The sequence below is a fragment of the Chiloscyllium plagiosum genome, unplaced genomic scaffold, assembly GCF_037043375.1.
Source record: "Chiloscyllium plagiosum isolate Xiang-an unplaced genomic scaffold, Cpla_swu_hap1 HiC_scaffold_34, whole genome shotgun sequence".
In the NCBI taxonomy this organism is placed as follows: domain Eukaryota; kingdom Metazoa; phylum Chordata; class Chondrichthyes; order Orectolobiformes; family Hemiscylliidae; genus Chiloscyllium; species Chiloscyllium plagiosum.
In genome coordinates, this window is record NW_028270172.1 from 7815307 (window position 1) to 7835994 (window position 20688).

The following is a 20688-nucleotide window of genomic DNA, read 5'->3' on the forward strand; positions in this document are numbered from 1 at the left end:
GAGAAAGTGAGGACTGCAGATGCTGAAGAGTCAGCGTTGAGAGTGTGGTGCTGGAAAAGCACAGCAGGTCAGGCAGCATCTGAGGAGTTCCAGCACCACACTTTCAACTCATGCTGGAATGTTTCTAACTTTGTGGCTGTATGATACTGCTTAGACAGCAGTAACACTGTAAATTAATTATTTTTATAACTGCGCATTATTACAACGTGATTGTCAGCACAAAAGAAAGGCCTGGCAGTGTTTAACTCTGGTACGGATAGAGTCATACAGCAGGAATAGGCCCTTCAGTCCAACCTGTCCATGCCCACCAGGTTCCCTAAACTGAACTAGTCCCATTTGCTTCTGTTTGGCCCACATCATTGTAAACCCCCTTATTGATGTATCTGCCAAAATGTATTTTAAATGCTGCAATCGTACCAGACTCCACCATTTTGTCTGGCAGCTTGTTCCATACACACACCATCTTCTGTGTGAAAATTGTTGCCCCTGAGGTCCCTTTTAAATTTTGCCCCAATCACCTTAAGTCTACCATCTAGTTTTGGACTCCCTGACCCTGGGAAAAAGACCTTGACTATTCATCTTATGTATGCCCCACATGATTTTATAAGCCTCTACAAAGTCATCCCACAGCCTCCTACACTACAGAGAAAAAAGTCCCAGCCTGTCCGGACTGTCCGGCCTGTCCTGCCTCTCCAAAACATCTGGTCCAGGTAACATTCTTGTGAAATAAATCCACAGATGCTAGTATCCCAACACCAAGTTAGCCCTTTATTTACACATCAACAGTCCAAAACTTTAGTACTGCCTCAGTCCAAGTCAGCTGTCACAGCGCCTGTATCTCTGACACACACCCCCTGCCCTTTTAATCTCTCAGACAGGGTTCCCCGATTGAATCAGAGTAACGGCCTGACCTGCTCATTGCCCAACCTGCCAGTGCGAGTCGGGAATCAAATTGGAGATCCTGTGGGAGCTCAGTTACATTAAAATTAGAAAATACTCATCACTGCTTGAACCAGTTTAACTTTGAGAACTATCACCCAACGGGCAGGTCATTCCCTTCTAAGTGACGGTCAAGATCGGTTAAGGATGTGATGTAGAGGAGCACAAAGAACAAAGAACAAAGAAAATTTACAGCCCAGGAACAGGCCCTTTGGCCCTTCAAGCCTGAGCCAATCCAAATGTACTGTCTAAACCTATCAATTAATTCCTAAGCATCTGTATCCCTCTGCTCCCCACCTACTCATCCATTTATCCAGAAGCATCTTAAATGAATCTATCGTGCCTGCCTCTACCACCTCTGCTGGCAACGTGTTCCAAACGCCCATCACCCTCTGTGTGAAGCACTTGCTGCGTGTATCCCCCTTAAACGTTCCACCTCTCACTTTAAAAGTACTTATGAAAGCCCAACAGCACGTAGCACACTGGCCCAATGGTTAACACTGCTGCCTCACAGTGCCGGGGACCTGGGTTCAATTCCAACCTTGGGTTACTGTGCGGAGTTTGCACATTCTCCCTGTATCTGCAAGCATTTCTTCTGGGTGCTCCCTTTTCTTCCCACAGTCCAAAGATATGCAGGTTAGGGTGAATTGGCCAAATTACCCACAGTATCCAGAGATGTACGGGCTAGGTAAGTTAGCCATGGGAAATGTAGGTTACAAGGAAAGAGGGTCAGTGTGAACTTGATGGGCAAAATGGCCTGTTTCCACACAGTCAGGATTCTATGATGATCTAACATATTCCTAATTTCTCATCATGGTGCAGTCCTCCAGACCCAAGAAAGATAAAGATCAGAAACTGAACTGTAACAGTGAGAGTCCAAAATTAAAACAAATGGGCTGAAGTTTTATTGGCTGGGTTTAAATTGAGAAACACCTATGGTGAGCAGGCTGAGATGTTTTAATCCTCCTCCTTCCCCAAGAGTGATTAAATGGAAGGTTTATTCCTGTTTATTAGAAGTAAAAATCCTCAGGCCATATAACTCATCTAACCCCAAGAAACTTACGCTTACCAATCACAACACAATAGATTCCTCAATGATTCCAGATTTGACCTGAGTTTGCCATCATCCACGTTTTTATATAAATGGAACAAAGACCTGAGGACGCTGGAGATCTGAAATAAAAACAGAAGTCACTGCAGAAACTCAGCGGGTCTGGCAGCATCTGAGCTCTGCAGAAGGGCTACTGCACTCAACACGTTATGGTCAGTGTTTTCTCTCCATAGATGCTGCCAGATCTACTGAGTTTCTGCAGCAATTTCTATTTTATCCAAATATTTAACATCCTTTCCAGGAAAAAAGTGCTGCCTGCCAAAGTGTAGCATTTGCCTTTTATCATTTGGTGTTCCTATACCTCTTGCTTTGAGGCTTTGATTTTGAAATAATGCTCAGCCATTCCAAATCACTTTGTGTTGTCAACCTCTAATAGATCCCTGTTAGACTCTAGATGTTTTATGTCTGACTTAAGCTCAATTTTTCAGAGGACTCCTGAAAGCAAACTCTATTCATTGTGACTCCGCATTGTCTGAGAATCATAGAATCTCTACAGTGGAGAAACAGGCCATTTGGTCCCAAGTCCATACTGACCCTCTGAAGAGTAACCCACTCAGATCCATTCCCCGACCCTATTACTTTACATTTCCTCTGACTATTGCACCTAACCTACATTCCTGAATACTACGGGCAATTTAGCATGGTCAATTCACCTAACCTGCACAGCTTTGGATTATTACAGGAAACCAGAGCACCCGGAGAAACCCGCACAGACTCAGGGATAATGTGCAAACTCCACACAGACAGTTGCTCAAGGCTGGAATCAAATCCGCTTCCCTGGCACTGTGAGGCAGCAGTGCTAACCACTGAGCCACCGTGCTGCCGGAGAGGCAATGGCCTAGTGGTATTATTGCTGGACTGTTAACCCAGAGACCCAGATCATGTTCTGAGGACCTGGATTTGAATCCCACCACTGCAGACAGTGGAATGTGAATTCAATAGATATCTGGAATTAAGAGTCCAATGATGACCATGAATCCATTGTCTATTTGTGGAAAAACGTATCTGACTCGTTTATGTCCTTTCGGGAAAGAAACTGCCTTCCTTACCTGGTCTGTCCGACATATGACTCCAGACCTACCTGTAGTATGGTTAACTCTTAACTGCCCTCTGGGCAATTACAGATGGGCAATAAGTGCTGGCCCAGCCAGGGACGCCCTCATCCAGTGAATTAAAAAAAAAATTCACTTGTCCGAAGCTGACTAATTTGCCACGACCCTAAGGGAATGAACTGAAAATCCTCATCGCTGTATGTTTGTGACAAGTTACATTGTGTTCCACTTTGCAATCTTCCTCAGTTTCAGAGACCAACTTCAGGAAAGCTTTCCTTTATAGGAGGCTTCAACTCCATCCTATCTGCCAGTTTGTCAGCTTCATATGGATTTTCCACTGGGAACGACAGGGGAGAACATATTTATCAGAGAATGCTTAGTATAAATTGCATTTAAATATATGTGACCTAAACCTATGACATCTATGTCAATAAAATCCTCATATTTTGGCATTGGTATTGAACAGCTTGGGTGCTAATGCACAATAGATTTGTCATTGCAGACAGATTTCAATTGCAGTGAAAATAAGACAGTTTCTATTATCAGTGGACAACCCACGGTGCTAATTTTATACCTGAGTGATAAGTTGTATATCCATCCCTAGTTTTATATTCTACACTTATTGTATCAAAGTAAGCTGGGCCATTTTCCTTGAGTAAGCCTTGCTATTTCACCTCATTTGTACCTGACAGAAGGAAAGAAGCAATTATCATGATACATTATAGAAAAAAATGTTTCATTTGTCACCGTCTCCTGTTCCCTCTTGTAATCTGCAAGCTTCTTTCATCCTCACTTATCTTCCTCCTTTTCTAACTTTAGTTGACACCTTGTGTATTTATTTTAACTATCATGAACATGGTTGTGCTCCTATTTGGAAGATTCTTTCAAATACAACTCTTCCAATGAGATCTTCTGGGAAAGAGAAACAGCGAAACCTGATGAAGATTACATCTGAAGATATCTTCTGCTAGTGCTGATGTGCTGAGACAACAAGTGCTGGTGCTGTACCATTTTGTCCCTTTGTAATCTTGATCGATTTTTGGAGAAGATTATCGCTATCACACCTAAACGGTATATTTTACATCCATTGTGTTTAGCTGATAAATACATGCATGTTATCTCCTCTGACACAAGAATCTAGATGTGGGTAATATGATATTAAAGAATTCAATGGAATGTTTGCTGCGATAAATATGCAAACTATGTATGAAAAAAATGATAGAATATATAAATACACAAAAATCTGATTGATGGCCTCAGAGATACCTGGGCTTGTTTTAAACTAATCAATTCAAATACTTTCCTCAACATGCCATGCTTCAGATGGCTCCAGTTAAAATGGAGTCTGAGACCTCTATATCCTTAAGCCCATGCAATGATACAGTGATGCTGCCATATTAATTAATATAGTGGTTTCATAGTGGCATTGTCACTGAATTAGTAATTCAGGACACCAGCCAATGTTCTGGGAACATGAGTTCAAGTTCCACCACAGCAGATGATGACATTTGAATTCAATGAAAAGAAAATCTGGAAGTTAAACACGAGTTAAGGGGTAAGAATGTAACAATGGCCAGTTGTCTTAAAAACGCATCTGATACATTAATGTCCTTTAGGGAAGTAAGTATAATTTAGCCTACCTATGAATCCAAACCCATGGCAAAATGGTTAACTCTTACCTGCCCTCTGGGCAATGAGGAATGGACAATTTGGTTGGCCTAGCCATCTGTGAATGAATATTAAAATACCTTTCAGACAGAACAATACATCCCCTTTTCCTAAAGATAAAAAATTATCCCAACTAGATGTTATTAACTTGATGATTCTACAACAGATTCAAGAAAGAGTACACCTCATTTGGAGATTATTCTGACATTGTTCTTTGTTTGACAATTCAGTTTCCCTGTCTCAGATTGTTGTCACTGAACATCGCTGCACAATCTTCCTCATCAGAGTTTCCTTCATTTACTCGCTTTGTGCATGATGTGTTGTGCATTAGTCTGAGTCCTTTCTGTTCTTTCTCAACGTGCCACATGATCAGTAATGACTTTATATGAACTGAGCTAATTGTATACTCTCAAAACTGTTCCTGGTCTCTGTCTGTCCATTTCGAGTTCTAACTTGAATTGAATTGAAGTTATTGTCACGTGTACTGAGGCACAGTGAAAATCTTTGTTTTGCGAGCAATACAGGCAGATCACAAAGTTAAGTGGCATAGCTAGTAAATAATAGGTAAACAGCGGTAAAAAACAAACATAGGTACAAGTGAATGTTAAGAGTTTGTGAGTCCATTCAGTATTCTAACAACAGTAGGGTAAAAACTGTTTTCAAACTGGCTGGTGCATGCATTCAGGGTTCTCCCTGATGGTAGAGGTTGTAGAAAAACATTGCCAGGGTGAATGGATCTTTGAGAATGCTGGCGACCTTTCCTTGACAGCGGGCCTGATAGATGGATTTTATAGCTGAGAGGTTGGCCTTTGTGATTGTCTGGGCCGAGATCACCACTTTCTGTAACCAACTCCAATCTTGAATGGTACAGTTGCCATACCAGGTAGTGATACATCCAGACAGAATGCTCTCGATGGCACACTTATAAAGGTTGGCAAGGATATTCACTGTCATGCCAAATTTTCTCAGCTGCCTGAGAAGGAAGAAACATTGTTGGGCCTTTGTAACCAGTGTGACTACATAAAGAGTCCAAGACAGCTTGTTGTGGATGACCACTCCCAGGAGCTTGACACTCTCCACTTGTTCCATGGCCATCACTGTCTGGACTTGCCCATCCTTAGAAGGTGATGGGGAGCTGTCTTCTTGAACTGCTGCAGTCCGTGTGCTGTAAGTTGACTGACCATGTCCTCAGGGAGGGAATTCCATGATTTTGACCCAAGGACATTGGAGGAATGGTGATATATTTCTAAGTCAGGATGGCGGAGTGGCTTGGAGGGGAACTTGTAGGGGGTGGTGTTCCCATGTATCTGCTGCCCTTGTCCTTCTAGATGGAAATGGCATGAGTTTGGAAGGTGCTGCTTCAGGAGTTTTGTGAACTTCTGCAGTCCACGTTATAGATATTACATGCTACTGCTATTGAACATTAGTAGTGGAGGGAATGGATGTGATGCCACTCAATGGGATACTTTGACCTGGGTGGTGTCAAGCTTCTTGAGTGTTTGTGAGTTTTGAGAAGATTTGTAGCTCAGGTTGAGGTTCTGGATGTAGGTTTGCTCACTGAGCTGGAAGGTTCATTTCCAGGTGTTTAATCACCATACTAGGTGACATACTAGTCGGCCTCCGGGCAAAGCACTGCTGATGATTCCTGCTTTCTATTTATATGTTTAGTACGTATGGCATCATGGTAGCCTACAAACCCACCAACACACCAAAACAGCAGCTAATGAACTTAAAAGATCCTATACAGACAACAAGCAAAATTAATGTCATTTACAAAGTACTGTGCAAGGACTGTAACAAACACTACATTAGACAATCAGACAGAAAAATAGCCACCAGGATACATAAACATCAACGGACCACAAAATGACATGAGCTCTCTCACTAGTATCCTTACATACAGGCCACCACTACAACTGGGACAACACACCCATCCCAGGACAAGCCAAACAGAGACACGCATGAGAATTCCTAGAAGCATGGGCATTCCAACCAGAACTCCATCAACAAATCCATCGATTTAGACCCCATCTACCACCCCCTGAGAAAAAGAACAGGAAATGGCATAACCACAGGAAATGACATAACCACAGGAAATGGCATCACCAACCCAAAGAAACCCAAGCATATAAATAGAAAGCAGGAATCATCAGCAGTGCTTCGCCCAGAGGCCCACTGAAGATGTTAACTAGTAGGGTGACAAAACGTCTGGAAACGGACCTTCTAGCTCAACGGGCAAACCTATATCCTCCTTGAGTGTTGTTGGAGCTGCACCCATCCAGGAAAGTGCTGAGTATTCCATCACACTCCTGACTTGTGCCTTATAGATGGGGAGGCTTTTGGGAGTCAGGAGGGGAGTTGCTCATGCAGTATTCCTAGACTCTGACCTGCTCTTTTAGTCACTGTGTTTATGTGGCAAGTTCAGTTGAGTTTCTGATCAATGGTATGCTCATGGATGATAATAGTGGGGGATTCAGTGACTGTAACACCATTGAATGCCAAGGGGTTATGTTTAGATTGTCTCTTATTGTAGTCTGGTCATTGTCTGGCACTTGTGTGGCACAGATGTTACTTGCCACTTGTCAGCCAAAGACTGAACATCGTCCAGATCATGTTGCATTTGAATGTGGACTGCTTCAGAATCTGAGGAGTCAGGAATGGTACTGAAAATTTTGCGGTCATCAGCAAACATCTCTACTTTTGACCTTATGATAGAGAGAAGGTCATTGATGAAGCAGCTGAAGATAGATGAGTCCCTGCTCACTCATCTTGCAGCTTTTTCGGGCTCCTCTGTCTTAGGAGACAAATTTCGTGAGTCTTGGAATGGTTTGGCAATGAAATGCTGAGCAAGATCATTCATGTGTTCTAAACATCAATTCTGGTCATCCTTTCCCTGTTGGTGGTGCATGAAAATGCAGCAATGCAGGGGGAAAGTCTTGTCTGTTCCTTCACACTTGGGAAATTTGGAGAATTAATTTGTTGCAAGGATGTAATCTTCCCCATGCAAAACTCTGTTGGTACTCTCATCTACACTGCAGATAGAAGATTGTGTAGATACTGAGGTTCATTCTGTTGATAGATTTAAACATGTCTCACATATATTTATGAGTGATTGAGCATCCTGATTCAATCCTGACTACACAGATTCATGTGGTGGACATCATGCGCATTCAATATCTTTATGTTCCAATTGTAATACAGACAAGATATCTTAGCACAGTGTTTTTGTTTTGTAAATATATTTATTAGCAAATTTTTTAACTTTGCAAACATACAAAAACATTGAAAAAATACAATCAATAACAAATATCGGTATAATAAAATGAAAAAACCCCATAAATTACAGTACCACTGCTATTTATTAACTACTAACCTACCCTATAATACAAAACAAACTTTAACAGTGTGCAAAGCAACACCACTAAATAAGTAAATAACTAATAGATCAAAAAAAAAGCAAAAACAAAATGCACAAACTACAGAACAGCTATGCTCGACGCAAAGCTCCCAGAGGAACGGGAGCATTGTATATATACCCGTATTAACTCAGGAGGCCCCCTCCAGGGCCGAGGGCTTGATAAACCTAATCATCCTGGTTAAATAAACGCCCAAGTTAAGATAACTGACAAATCTATATCCAAATAACTCAAGTAGGGCTGCCATGTCTTATAAAAATGGTCTGTTGTGTGGTGCACCATATTTGTAAGAAAGTCCAAGGGAATGTGCTCCATAATTAATTTCTGCCATCCCAGCAAGCCCAGTGGGTTCTCAGACACTCAGTTCATCAGAATATTCTTCCGTGCACAGTATGCAAGAATATTAAATAGTTTCTTCCCATGCCCGCTCTAAAGATGGTAAACTTGGTAAACCCAAGAGGAGAGATATCGGGTCTACTTTGACTTCAGTCCTCAATACCCTCCCTATTTCTCCCGCCACAGCGCTCCAATAAACACGGAGCCTGTGGCATGTCCAGAAGCAATGGGTAAGAGTACCTAGACTTATTTTACATTTGGGGCACACTGAAGATGCCCCTTTTTTAAACTTCGCCTGTGCAGAACTTTTAAATGCGTAGCACATGTCCTATTGCAGATTGAGATTTTTCGAGCATTCTCCCATATGTTCTCCCATGTTTCAGAAGAGATCTCCACTCCTAGCTCTTGCTTGCAAACCTCACATAACTGGTTAATATCCTGCCAAGCCCTGCCACCCAGTAGGCAATAAAGGGCACTAACCAAAAGGGTGCTTGTGGAATGTAGCAACAGCCTCTCTGTTTCAGGCTTATTGGGCTTGGTGAGAAGCATTGTCTTCTTTTGGATGAAATCCCTAACCTGGAAAAAACAGAAAAGATCTCTGCTGGGTAACCCGTATTTGCGGCTCAGTTGCTCAAAAGACATCATAACCTCCCCCTCAAACAAGTCTCCCAAATTAGAAATTTCTCTCGCTGCCCATAGTTTGAACCCTGAGTCCATCATCCCTGGTCAGAACCCTGGCATGCCAACTATAGGTGTAAGTGGCGAAGTATTGGATAAACAACCCTCACTCTGACGCATCGCCCTCCAAGCTCTGATTGTACTAATGACAATGGGGTTCTGGCAGTGGTCCATAACTGTCTTCATCTTATCCATGAACAACAGGTCAATAAGAGGGCACGTTGCTTGGGAGGCCTCAATATCCAGCCGTATTGAGTTTGGATTGTTACCTACCCAATCACAGACAAAGGACAGCAGGGAACTCAATTGATATCTTCTGATGTCTGGGAAATCAACTTCTCCCCCTCCTTGAGACAACTGCAATTTAGTAAGTTTGATGAGGGGCCGCCCACAATGCCAGACAAAGGAACCAAATCACCCCATAAGCTTCCGTAGGGTTGACCTGGGAGACATTATAGGAGCATACGCACGGGATAAAGCAAACGAGGAAGAACATTCATCTTAATGAGAGATATTCGGCCCAGCCATGAAATTGGAAGAGCCTCCCATTTCTGGAGATCTCACCTAATATTGTCGAGCAAGTGAGCAAAGTTAGTCCGAAATAAAGATCAAACTTGGGGGTAATAAAAATGCCTAGGTACCGGAACCCTGCCCATGACCACTTAAAAGAGAACATAGAGCCACCTTCAACTTCTGGCACATCCTTAAGGTTCCCCAAAGGCATAGCCTCCGATTTTGAAAAGTTAATCTTATATCCTGAAATAGCCCCAAATGAATTGATATATTGTATCAGGTGGAGTACAGAGGTCATCGGGTTCGATAAAAACAGAAGGACATCATCCGCATACAGTGTAATCTTGTGTGCCCTCAATCCCACTTCCAGAGCGGTTATGTGGAAGTTCTGATGAATGGCCTCTGCCAGCGGCTCTATCACCAATGTAAACAACAACGACCACCCCTACCAATCGTAAGATTCCCAGACTTCACCCCGTTGGTGATGACCGCGGCCAGAGGGTGGCGATATAAAACCTCCACCCACCTAGCAAAGACCCCACCCAACCCAAACTGTTAGATTAGATTACTTACAGTTGGAAACAGGCCCTTCAGCCCAACAAGTCCACACCGACCCGCAACCCACCCATTCCCCTCTTTACCTAACACTACGGGCAACTTAGCATGGCCAATTCACCTAACCTGCACATCTTTGGACTGTGGGAGGAAACCGGAGCACCCGGAGGAAACCCACGCAGACACGGGGAGAACGTGCAAACTCCACACAGTCAGTCGCCTGAGTCGGGAATTGAACCCGGTTCTCTGGCGCTGCGAGGCAGCAGTGCTAACCACTGTGCCACCGTGCTGCCCACTATGTTCTCAGACATAAAAAAGATACGGCCAGTCCACCCAGTCAACTGCTTTCTCTGCATGTAAGGAAATCACTAACCCCTGAATCAATCGTTACTGATAAACTTGGACCACATTCAGCAACCTTCTAATATTATTAGAGGACCTACGGCCCCTTATAAAGCCTGTCTGGTCTTCTTTAATAATATGGGGCAACACCCTTTCCAATCTCGGCGTCAGGATCTTGGACAGAATCTTGAAATCTGAATTTAATAGAGATGGGCCTGTATGAGGCACAATCCTCAGGAACCTTCCCCTTCTTAAGAATTAAGGAAATATTAGCTTCTCTCACAGATGGTGGTAGGCATTCATGCATGTTGGAGTGATTGTACATCTCCAACATCGGCCCTGACAGAATCCCTATAAACTCCTTATAAAACTTACCGGGGAGACCATTAGGGCCAGGCGCTTTCCCACTCTGAAGATGCCTAGCTGCCTCCTGTATTTCCTGAATTGTCAAGGGGGCATTAAGGAGAGAGGCCTGTTCCAAGGTTACCCCTACGAGGTCCAGGTTCTTAAAAAAGGCCTCCATTTTAGCCCTCCTGTCCTCGCAACCTTCAGACTGATACAATTCAGAGTAAAAGCCCCGAAAAGCCTCATTAATCTTTTAGCATCGTATATAAGGACCCTGGCGCTGTCTCTGATTGCAGTATTGGATTTGGGAGCACGCTTTTTCCTAGTCAGGTACGCTAAATACTTCCCTGGCCTATCCCCATATTCGAACAGCCTTTGTCTAGCAAAAGCAAGTTCTTTCTTTGTGTTTTGTGTCAGTATTGAATTCAACGCAGCCTGGAGGGTCGTGATCCGCTGTAGCTTAGTCACTGAAGGCCACACAAAATGTGTCACCTCAGCGGCTTTCAACTGCGTCTCAAGTAGATGCTGCTGTTCCTCCTTCTGTCGTTTCCGGCTAGCCGAATACGAAATAGCTAATCCCCTAGCAAAGGTCTTAGCGGTCTCCCATAACATAATTCGGAGATGCCGGTGTTGGACTGGGGTGTACAAAGTTAAAAATCATACAACACCAGGTTATAGTCCAACAGGTTTAATTGGAAGCACACTAGCTTTCGGAGCGATGCTCCTTCATCAGGTGGTTGTGGAGGGCTCGATCGTAACACAGAATTGGCTATAAATTCTGTGTTACGATCGAGCCCTCCACAATCACCTGATGAAGGAGCATCGCTCCGAAAGCTAGTGTGCTTCCAATTAAACCTGTTGGACTATAACCTGGTGTTGTGTGATTTTTAATCCCATAACATAGATGGACTACTAGCTGTACCTGAGTTGATAGTCAAGAATTCCTGAAACTCCTTCAAAAAGTATTCCACAAATTTGGAATCCTTAAGGAGGAAAGGGTCCAAACGTCAGTGCCGAAAACCTAGCCCTTCACTCTTGGCCTTAACCTCCAAATATACCATCACGTAATCAGAGATAGCTATATTTCCAATTTTACAACCCATAATCGAATCCTGAAGGGCTGAGGGAGCCAGAAAGATGTTAATCCTCGTGTGACATTTATGTGGGTTTGAAAAAAAGGTGAAGTCCCTGCTGGTAGGGTGAAGACATCTCCAAATATCCACCAGCCCCAACTCCTCGCATAAGTAAACCACCTGCTTGGCCTGCGAAGAAATAGTTAGGGGCCCACAAGGCATCCTGTCCACTGTTGGATCCAAAAGACAATTAAAATCCCCTCCCTCTATAATAATGTGCCATGTTCCAAAAGCACTCAACTTAGAGAAAGCACTAAACAAACATTTGAGGGGATGCACCGGAGTACAGTAGACATTTAAAATGTCATATTCCTCCCTATGTATCAGGGCTTTAAGTATCACAAACCGTCCCTGCTCATCTTTTACCTGCTCTAATAATGTGAACCAAAGATTTTTCTGGAAAAGTACCGCCACTCCCCTATTTTTAGTTGTAAAGGATGAAAAGAATACCTGGTCACAACCCCCCTGTTGTAATTTCAGGTGTTCCCCCTCATCAAGATGGGTTTCCTGCAACAAAGCAATATCAACCCTTTTCCTCTTAAGGCGAGAAAGCACTTTTTTCCTTTTAACAGGTGAATGATTTCCCTTGATGTTCCAGGTGCACTATTTAATAAGATACTGAGCCATATCCCCTTTCAGAGACCCTTGAACCCCTGGGAAGGAGAACCCTGCTTACGAAGCACTGAGCACAAGTAAATAAAGACTCATAGAGTCGAAGAATTACATATACAAAAACTACTCTATCATACCTATAAACAACTATTACTACCAAAAATAATAAAGAAAACCAACTATAGAACCTTGAATGGAAGACTCTTCCCCTGCCCATAGGCAGCACTCACCCTACCCATCCCCTCCTCCACAGCTCCTTCAAACCCAGACTGTGTCACAGCCTTAGGCCAGAAAAAAAAGATAATCCTTAAATCAACCGAAAAAAAGACAAAGTCAGGATGAGCACTCCACCCATCCCTGGCTTCATGTCACCCCTACTTGTGACTAAAAGAGAAGCAGAACAAACAAAAAAGGGGAGAGACAACAAAGAACATCCGCAAAATTTCCCATCAGAAAATCCAGTTATTAAAAAAAAGGAATAACTTATTCCAAGTACTTTTTCCCCCCTTTCCAAAAAATAAATTATTAGGGAGAAAGAAAGGAATTAAAAAAAAGGGAAGACATGGGGAAAGATAGAAAAGAGAACAAACATTAACCATTTTATTCAGGCCAATCCGCCTATTTTAAAGTGTCAACAAAGTTTTTAGCCTTATCCACCGAGTTAAATGTATAAACTGAGTCCTCGTGGCTGAAACGAAGCACTGTTGGGTATCTCATGGAGTACTGGATGCCCAGGTGGCTCAGCCTCTTTTTAACTACATCGAAGGACTTCCTTTTTTGAATTACAGCTGCCGAGAACTCCTAAAAAAAATTATTTTTGACCCCTTGTACAGAGGTGCCTGCACATCATTTCCCAGCAATCCAGAAGCTTTTACCACCTTTTGCTTGTCCTTATGCAAGTGGAGGTGCACTAGGACCGAGCGGGGGTGCTGCACCGGCCCTGACCTATGCACTGTAACCCGATACGCCCTTTCAATCTGAAGCCTGCTGGACTCGATGTGCAGGCCCAAAAACCTCGGCAGCCAGTTTTCAAAAAAGCTGACCGGTTGCTCACCTTCCTCACCTTCAGGGAGCCCAACAATTCGGAGATTTATCCTCTGACCTTGATTTTCGAGGTCGTCGATATGATTTCGCAAGGCCCACACCTCTCTATCCAGCACCTGGATCCGACTGGATGAGGACTCCATCGCAGCTTCCGAGGCCTTAGTTTGACCCTCCACTTCCTCCAGCCTCTCCCCGAGGCCCTGGATTCTGCAGCATGGATGCAATAGGTTGGACCTTGGCACGAATCTCCCCATGGATTTCCTCAATCGCAGCCGCAACTCGCTGCAGCCAATTCCTGTGAGTCTGTCAGGTCCCCGGGGGGTTCAGGAGAGGCTGCTGCTGCTGCAGTCCCTGGTGTTGTAGGTGCTGCAGGGAAGGGTCCTCCCTGCTGCTGTTTGCTTGTTTCCTTTTCCCTTTGGCATCCTTCCCACTCCCAAATATTAACAAATATGTGTTCTGTAAGGTTTTAAACTAATAATTCCACCGCATAAGTTGGCCAGGGATGGCAAAAAACACCATTATGCCTTGGCTGTTAGGCAGAGCTGTCCACAGCAGTTCTACAGAATCGCCGCCATCTTGCAGAGTCAGCGCAGTGTTTTTACGACTTGTTTACCATTGAAAATGATTTTTTTATGTGCCAAATTTGTCTCTGTATGGCCAAATGTATGAATATTCCCAGGTACTTCCTCAATGCTGTCTCACAATCACCGGACAATGATTATTTGCAACTATTAATTGCTTACCTTCAGCAGTTGATGGTGTTCTTCCTGCCTCTGGCCTAGGTCAAACAGTTCTAGTTTAAGAATGCCTTCAATGTTATAGTCAAGAGAATCCACATGTAGATGACACAGTCTTTGTGTGAGTTGGATAATCTGCTCAGTGTGTCAGACATAGTCATTCTGGCACCTGGCTTAACTCTCACTTCAAAGTCATATTCTTGCACTGATCATGTGAATTTGGCTGCCAGTGATTGGTGGCCCAGTGTGACACCATCCCCCCATTATGGAACCCATTGTCACTAAAAGCACTCATGGTGAATTGAAAACCTGCATCATAATTTCTAACACATTAAAATGTTAACTAAAAATATTTTGTTTTTCAATACTTGTTGCGGCTGTGCAGGTAATCGGTTCAGCCACTTTTGGAGTACTGTCTTCAATTCTGGTCTCCCTGCTTTAGGGAGGACATTAGATTAGATTAGATTAGATTACTTACAGTGTGGAAACAGGCCCTTCGGCCCAACAAGTCCACACCGACCTACCGAAGCGCAACCCACCCATACCCCTACATTTACCCCTTACCTAACACTATGGGCAATTTAGCATGGCCAATTCACCTAACCTGCACATTTTTGGACTGTGGGAGGAAACCGGAGCACCCGGAGGAAACACACGCAGACACGGGGAGAATGTGCAAACTCCACACAGTCAGTCGCCTGAGGTGAGAATTGAACCCGGGTCGCTGGCGCTGTGAGGCAGCAGTGCTAACCACTGTGCCACTGTGCCGCCCGTCGGGAAACTTGAAAGCGCCAGAAAATATTTATAAGGATGTTGTCAGGATTGGAGGGTTTGAGCTACAGGGAGCGGCTGAACAGGCTGGGGCTATTTTCCCTGGAGTGTCAAAGGCTGAGGGGTGATGTTATAGGCATTTATAAATCTTGAGGGGCATGGATAAAGTGAATAGCCAAGGTCTTTTCCCTATGGTGGGGGCATCTAAAACTAGAGAGCATAAGCTTAAGGTGAGAGGGGAAAGATTTAAAAGGGATCTAAGGGCAACGTTTTCGCATTTCATGCAGAGGGTGGTTTTTGTATGGAATGAGCTGCCAGAGGAAGTGGTGGAGGCTGGTACAATTATAACATTTAAAAGGCATCTGGATGGGTACATGAATAGAAAGGATTTAGAAGGTCATTAGCCAAATGCTGGCAAATGGGATCATACTAATTTGAGATATCTGGTCAGCATGGAAGCATTGGATGGAAGGGTCTGTTTCTATTCTGTTCAGATGTATGACTCTATTTCACACAATGCAGGTTTTGCTGGCTAGGCCAACATTTACTCCCCACCCTTAATTGTACTCGAAAAAGTAGCAAGTGGTCTTTGTGAACTACAGCATTCTATGGGAAACACCCACAGTGCTATTTGGAAAAGAGTTCCACAGCAGTCCATGTGCTGTAGGGAGACCCACTGTGCTGTTAGGGAGGGAGTTCTAGCATTTTGACCCAGCACCACGGTAGAAATGGTGGTATATTTCCAAGTCAAGATGGTGAGTGGCTCAGAGGGGACCTTGCAGGGATGGTGTTCCTATGCTTCTGCTGCCCTTCAAGATAATTGACCTCATGGGGCTGGAAGTTGCTGTTTAAGATTTGTGTTGTTGCACTACAACCCAATTAGCCATTGTAGCAATCTCCATTGTTAGCAAAGTATTGGCATCAGTTATGAAGGAAGCAATCGCAAAACATTTGGAAAATCATAATATCAAGCAAAGTTGACATGGCTTCATCAAAGGAATAGTGTGTCTGACTAATTTTTTACAGTTTTTTTGTGCAAGTCTCAGAGTGGATAGAGGGGAACCAGGGTTGTATTTGGACTTCTAGACGGCTTTCAACAAGATACCTCACAAAAGGTTAAATTATAAGATAAGAGCTCACGATGTTGGAGATAGCATATCGGCATAAATCGAAAATTGGCTCATGGGGAGGAAACAGTGAGTGGGCATAAGGGATTGATTTTCAGGTTGGCAATCCATGACCCATGGGGCTCCACAGAGATCAGCGCTGGGATCACAATTGTTTACAATATGTATTATTGACTTGGATGATGGAAGTAGCTAAATTTAATACTGTAGTTAAATTTAAGGATGACACAAAAATAGGTGGAAAGGCAAGTTGAAAGAGGGATGCAAACAGTTTACAGAGAGAGATTGATAGGTTAAATAAGTGGGTAAAAAGTTGGCAAATGGACTATAATGTGGGAAAGTATGAAGTTGTTCATTTTGGAAGGGAGAACGAAAGAACAGAGTATTACTTAAGTGGAGAAAAACTGCAGAAAGCTGCAACAAATAGGGATGTGAGGGTACTTGTCCACAAAACACAGAAAAAGCTAGTACACAAAGGGGTAGCAGGTAATCAGGAAGGGCTAATGGAATGTTGGCCCTTATTTCAAGGGGGTTGGACAGTTAGAATAGGGAAGACTGCAACTGTACAAAGTGCTGCTGAGACCTCACCTGGAATACATTGAGCAGTTTTGGTTCCCTTATTTATGGAAAGATATCATTTCATTGGAGGTAGTTAAGAGAAGGTCCACTAGGATAATCCCTGGTATGGAGAGATTGTCTTATGGACAAGCGCTAAACAGACTGAAACTCTCTTTATTGGAATTTAGAAGAATGAGAGGTGATCTCATTGAAATATGTAGGAGTTTAACAGATTCTGGATCAGTGGTGCTGGAAGAGCACAGCAATTCAGGCAGCATCCGAGGACAGGCAAAATCAACGTTTCAGGTAAAAGCCCTTCATCAGGAGTCAATGCTGAGAGGATGTTTCCCCTCTGGGGAGAATCTAGGGCCAGAGGGCACAGTCTCAGAATAAAGCAACGTCAATTTAAAACTGAGTTGAGGAGGAATTTCTTCTTTCAGGGGAAGGTGAGTCTTTGGGAATTTCTGCCACAGGCAGCTGTGGGACAGAATCCTTGTGTTTATTTAAAGCTGAGATAGAGAAATTCTCAATCAGTCAGGGATTCAAGGGTGATGAGGAGAGGGCAGAAAGTTGGATGTGGAATGACTGGTCAGCAATGATCCTATTGAATGGCAGAGCAGGATCAAGGGGCCAAGTGGCTTGCTGGCCTTCCAATTTCTGGTCTCCTAATTGTTCAAGACTGTTGCCATTATGCAAGCAATTTGCTGAAATGAAGCAGATCACTGTCAATACATTGAGCTCAAGGATTTGGTTAGGAACTGCATATTCAATCCACATTGAAATCAGCTGATGGGAAACAATTTGCCTATTTCCTATCAAGATGACAGACCATAAGAGAGAATTGTATACCTGGTGTAGAACCCTAAACCCAACAATGATCAGGTGGTTCATTCCTTAAGCTGACCTCCCAAGGGACAAAACGGAAAATCAATAACCTTGAGTTTTAATTCTGTGTCCGCTTACCGGACATCTACCCATCTTTGGAATTTTTAATCTCTCTCTCGGTGTAGCAGCATTAACCTCAATCAGTGGTCTGGACCAGAAACAGTTCAGCTAAAACAACTTCAGTCCTTTGCCAAAGGCAGTCGGCAGTTACCATAGAGTGATTCAACATTTTGTCCCAGCTTCAGCGGTAGCCTTGTGTGGTCGTGATCATGAGCTCGAAATTGGGCATTCTAAATTAACCCTATAGCTGGAGAAGTCAAGCCTAACATAAAACTCACCAAACTAAATTAAACAGCAGCCTGTAACGGTCAGTGACAGAGAACAATGGAAACTAAGATTGAAGAGGTAACAAGGTTCAAGGGGAATCAGTTACTGACAGCCCAGTGGTCACCACATTCCTGATGAAGGCCTGAAACTTTGATTCTCCTGCTCCTTGGATGCTGCCTGACCGGCTGTGCTTTTCTAGCACCACACTTTTCGACTCTGACTCTCCAGCATCTGCAGTCCTCGCTTTCTCCTAGCCTGGGGATTGTGTATTGAACACATGTTGATCAGGTATTCTGGCAAAGTTAAAAATCACACAACACCAGGTTATAGTCCAACAGGTTTATTTGGAAGCATTAGCTTTCGGAGTGCTGCTCCTTAATCAGTGTTTGGCACAACCACCTGATGAAGGAGTAGAGCTCCAAAAGCTAGTGGTTCCAAATAAACTTGTTGGACTTTATCCTGATGTTGTGTGATTTTTAACTTTGTACACCCCAGTTCAACACCAGCATCTCCAGATATTCTGGCATTTTGACTGCCTGAATATGCGCACTTTACACCCACCAGCATGGAAACAATGAAGAGTGTTGATACATCCCCATTGGATAATTTGAACCCAACTCATGACCCCATTGGCCAAAGACTACAGAACATTCTGGAAGGTCCAGTGCCAGAGGAATAAAAGCCTGGAAATTTGCCCATCAGCAAAGAGTTAGTGAAGATGCAGTGAAGACTCAATAAAGAGTCAAATTGAACCAGCAATGGAGCTCTGACAACCAGGAGAGAGAGTGAAGATCTGGCTCAATGTGAAAGGCCAACCTTAATGGGAAAGAGCCAGCCCTACACCAGAAAGGAAAGAGATTCCAACGGTCAGGCTCGAACATGTGGAACACTGCAAGGAATATCCTTTCTCAGATCGTTAGAGCTAGATGGAAAGTGAATATTGTGGGAATTTGGGAAATGTTCACATGGTGTTTATAGCAAGATCTATTTTATTAATTAAATTGAATTGAATCACAAACCAATGTCTGTGTCCTTTTGTCCGCCTTACCAGCAAGAATACTTGGGAAAAATGTTTTTAATACATTTAGTCAAACAGTCCAAAGTACAGACAACAAATGCATTGTAACACATCCTTTGCAAACATTGATATTATACATTGCTTTTTTTCCTTAACATTCAATCTTTTCCCTTTCCTTCTGAATAGATTTCCAATCATGCTGGAACTTTTATTCCCTTTACCATCTGTCAAAACCTCACCAGTGACACTAAGATGAGCTAATCAACCTGGTGGAGCATCACAGTCATCCAAAATCTGTTTTCAACTTGAGATTGAAATCGGGAGTGAGGGCTTGCAGTTTGTTCTTAGAATCTACCTCAGGAGAATAGAAATCATCAGCTTGCCCTAGTTAGTTGAGCACTCAGCTGTGAGTCAGAATTTTGGGGGATTGAAATGCAATCCAGGATTTGAAGAGATAATCTGTGCTGACATTTCACTTAGTGAGAGTGATGCTGACAGAGCTGCCACCTTTCAAGTGACTTGTCAAGGTCACATCGGTATTTCAGAAGCACACAACTCCCAGAGCAAATTAGAAACAGAACACTCACCTCTCCCAGTGCCCTGGTCTACATTTCTGCCTCTGAAAATGGGTTACTTCCACTTCTCCTTGGGATTTTGGTCTCAGAGCCATTTTTTATTCATTCACAGAATGATGGCATCATTGGCCAGACCAGCAGTTATTGTCCACCCCCAATTGTCCAGAGGGCAGATATGAGTCAACCACATTGAGAACTAGCCATTTGGATGCAGAACTGGCTCAAAGGTAGGAGACAGAGGGTGTTGGTGGAGGGTTGCTCTTCAGACTGGAGGCCTGTGGCCAATGGAGTGCCACAAGGATCGGTGCTGGGTCCACTGCTTTTAGCCATTTATATAAATGATTTGGATGTTTGGTAAGTTTGCACGTGACACCAAAATTGAAAGTGAAGTAGACAGTGAAGAACGTTACCTTAAAGTACAATGGGATCTTGAACAGATGGGCCAATGGGCCGAGGAGTGGCAAATGGAGTTTAACTTAGATAAATGTGAGGTGCTGCACTTTGGATAGGCAAATCAGGGCAGGAATTATCCACTTAATGGTAAAGTCCTGGAGAATGTTGCCAAACAAAGATTGCAGGTTCATAGCTCTGTGAAAGTTGAGTTACAGGTAGATTAGATTAGATTACTTACAGTGTGGAAACAGGCCCTTCGGCCCAACAAGTCCACACCGCCCCGCCGAAACACAACCCACCCATACCCCTGCATTTACCCCTTACCTAACACTACGGGCAATTTAGCATGGCCAATTTACCTGACCTGCACATCTTTGGACTGTGGGAGGAAACCGGAGCACTCGGAGGAAACTCACGTCGACACGGAGAGTACGTGCAAACTCCACACAGTCAGTCGCCTGAGGTGGGAATTGAACCCGGGTCTCTGGCGCTGTGAGGCAGCAGTGCTAACCACTGTACCACCGTGCCGCCCATAGTGAAGGAAGGGTTCAGT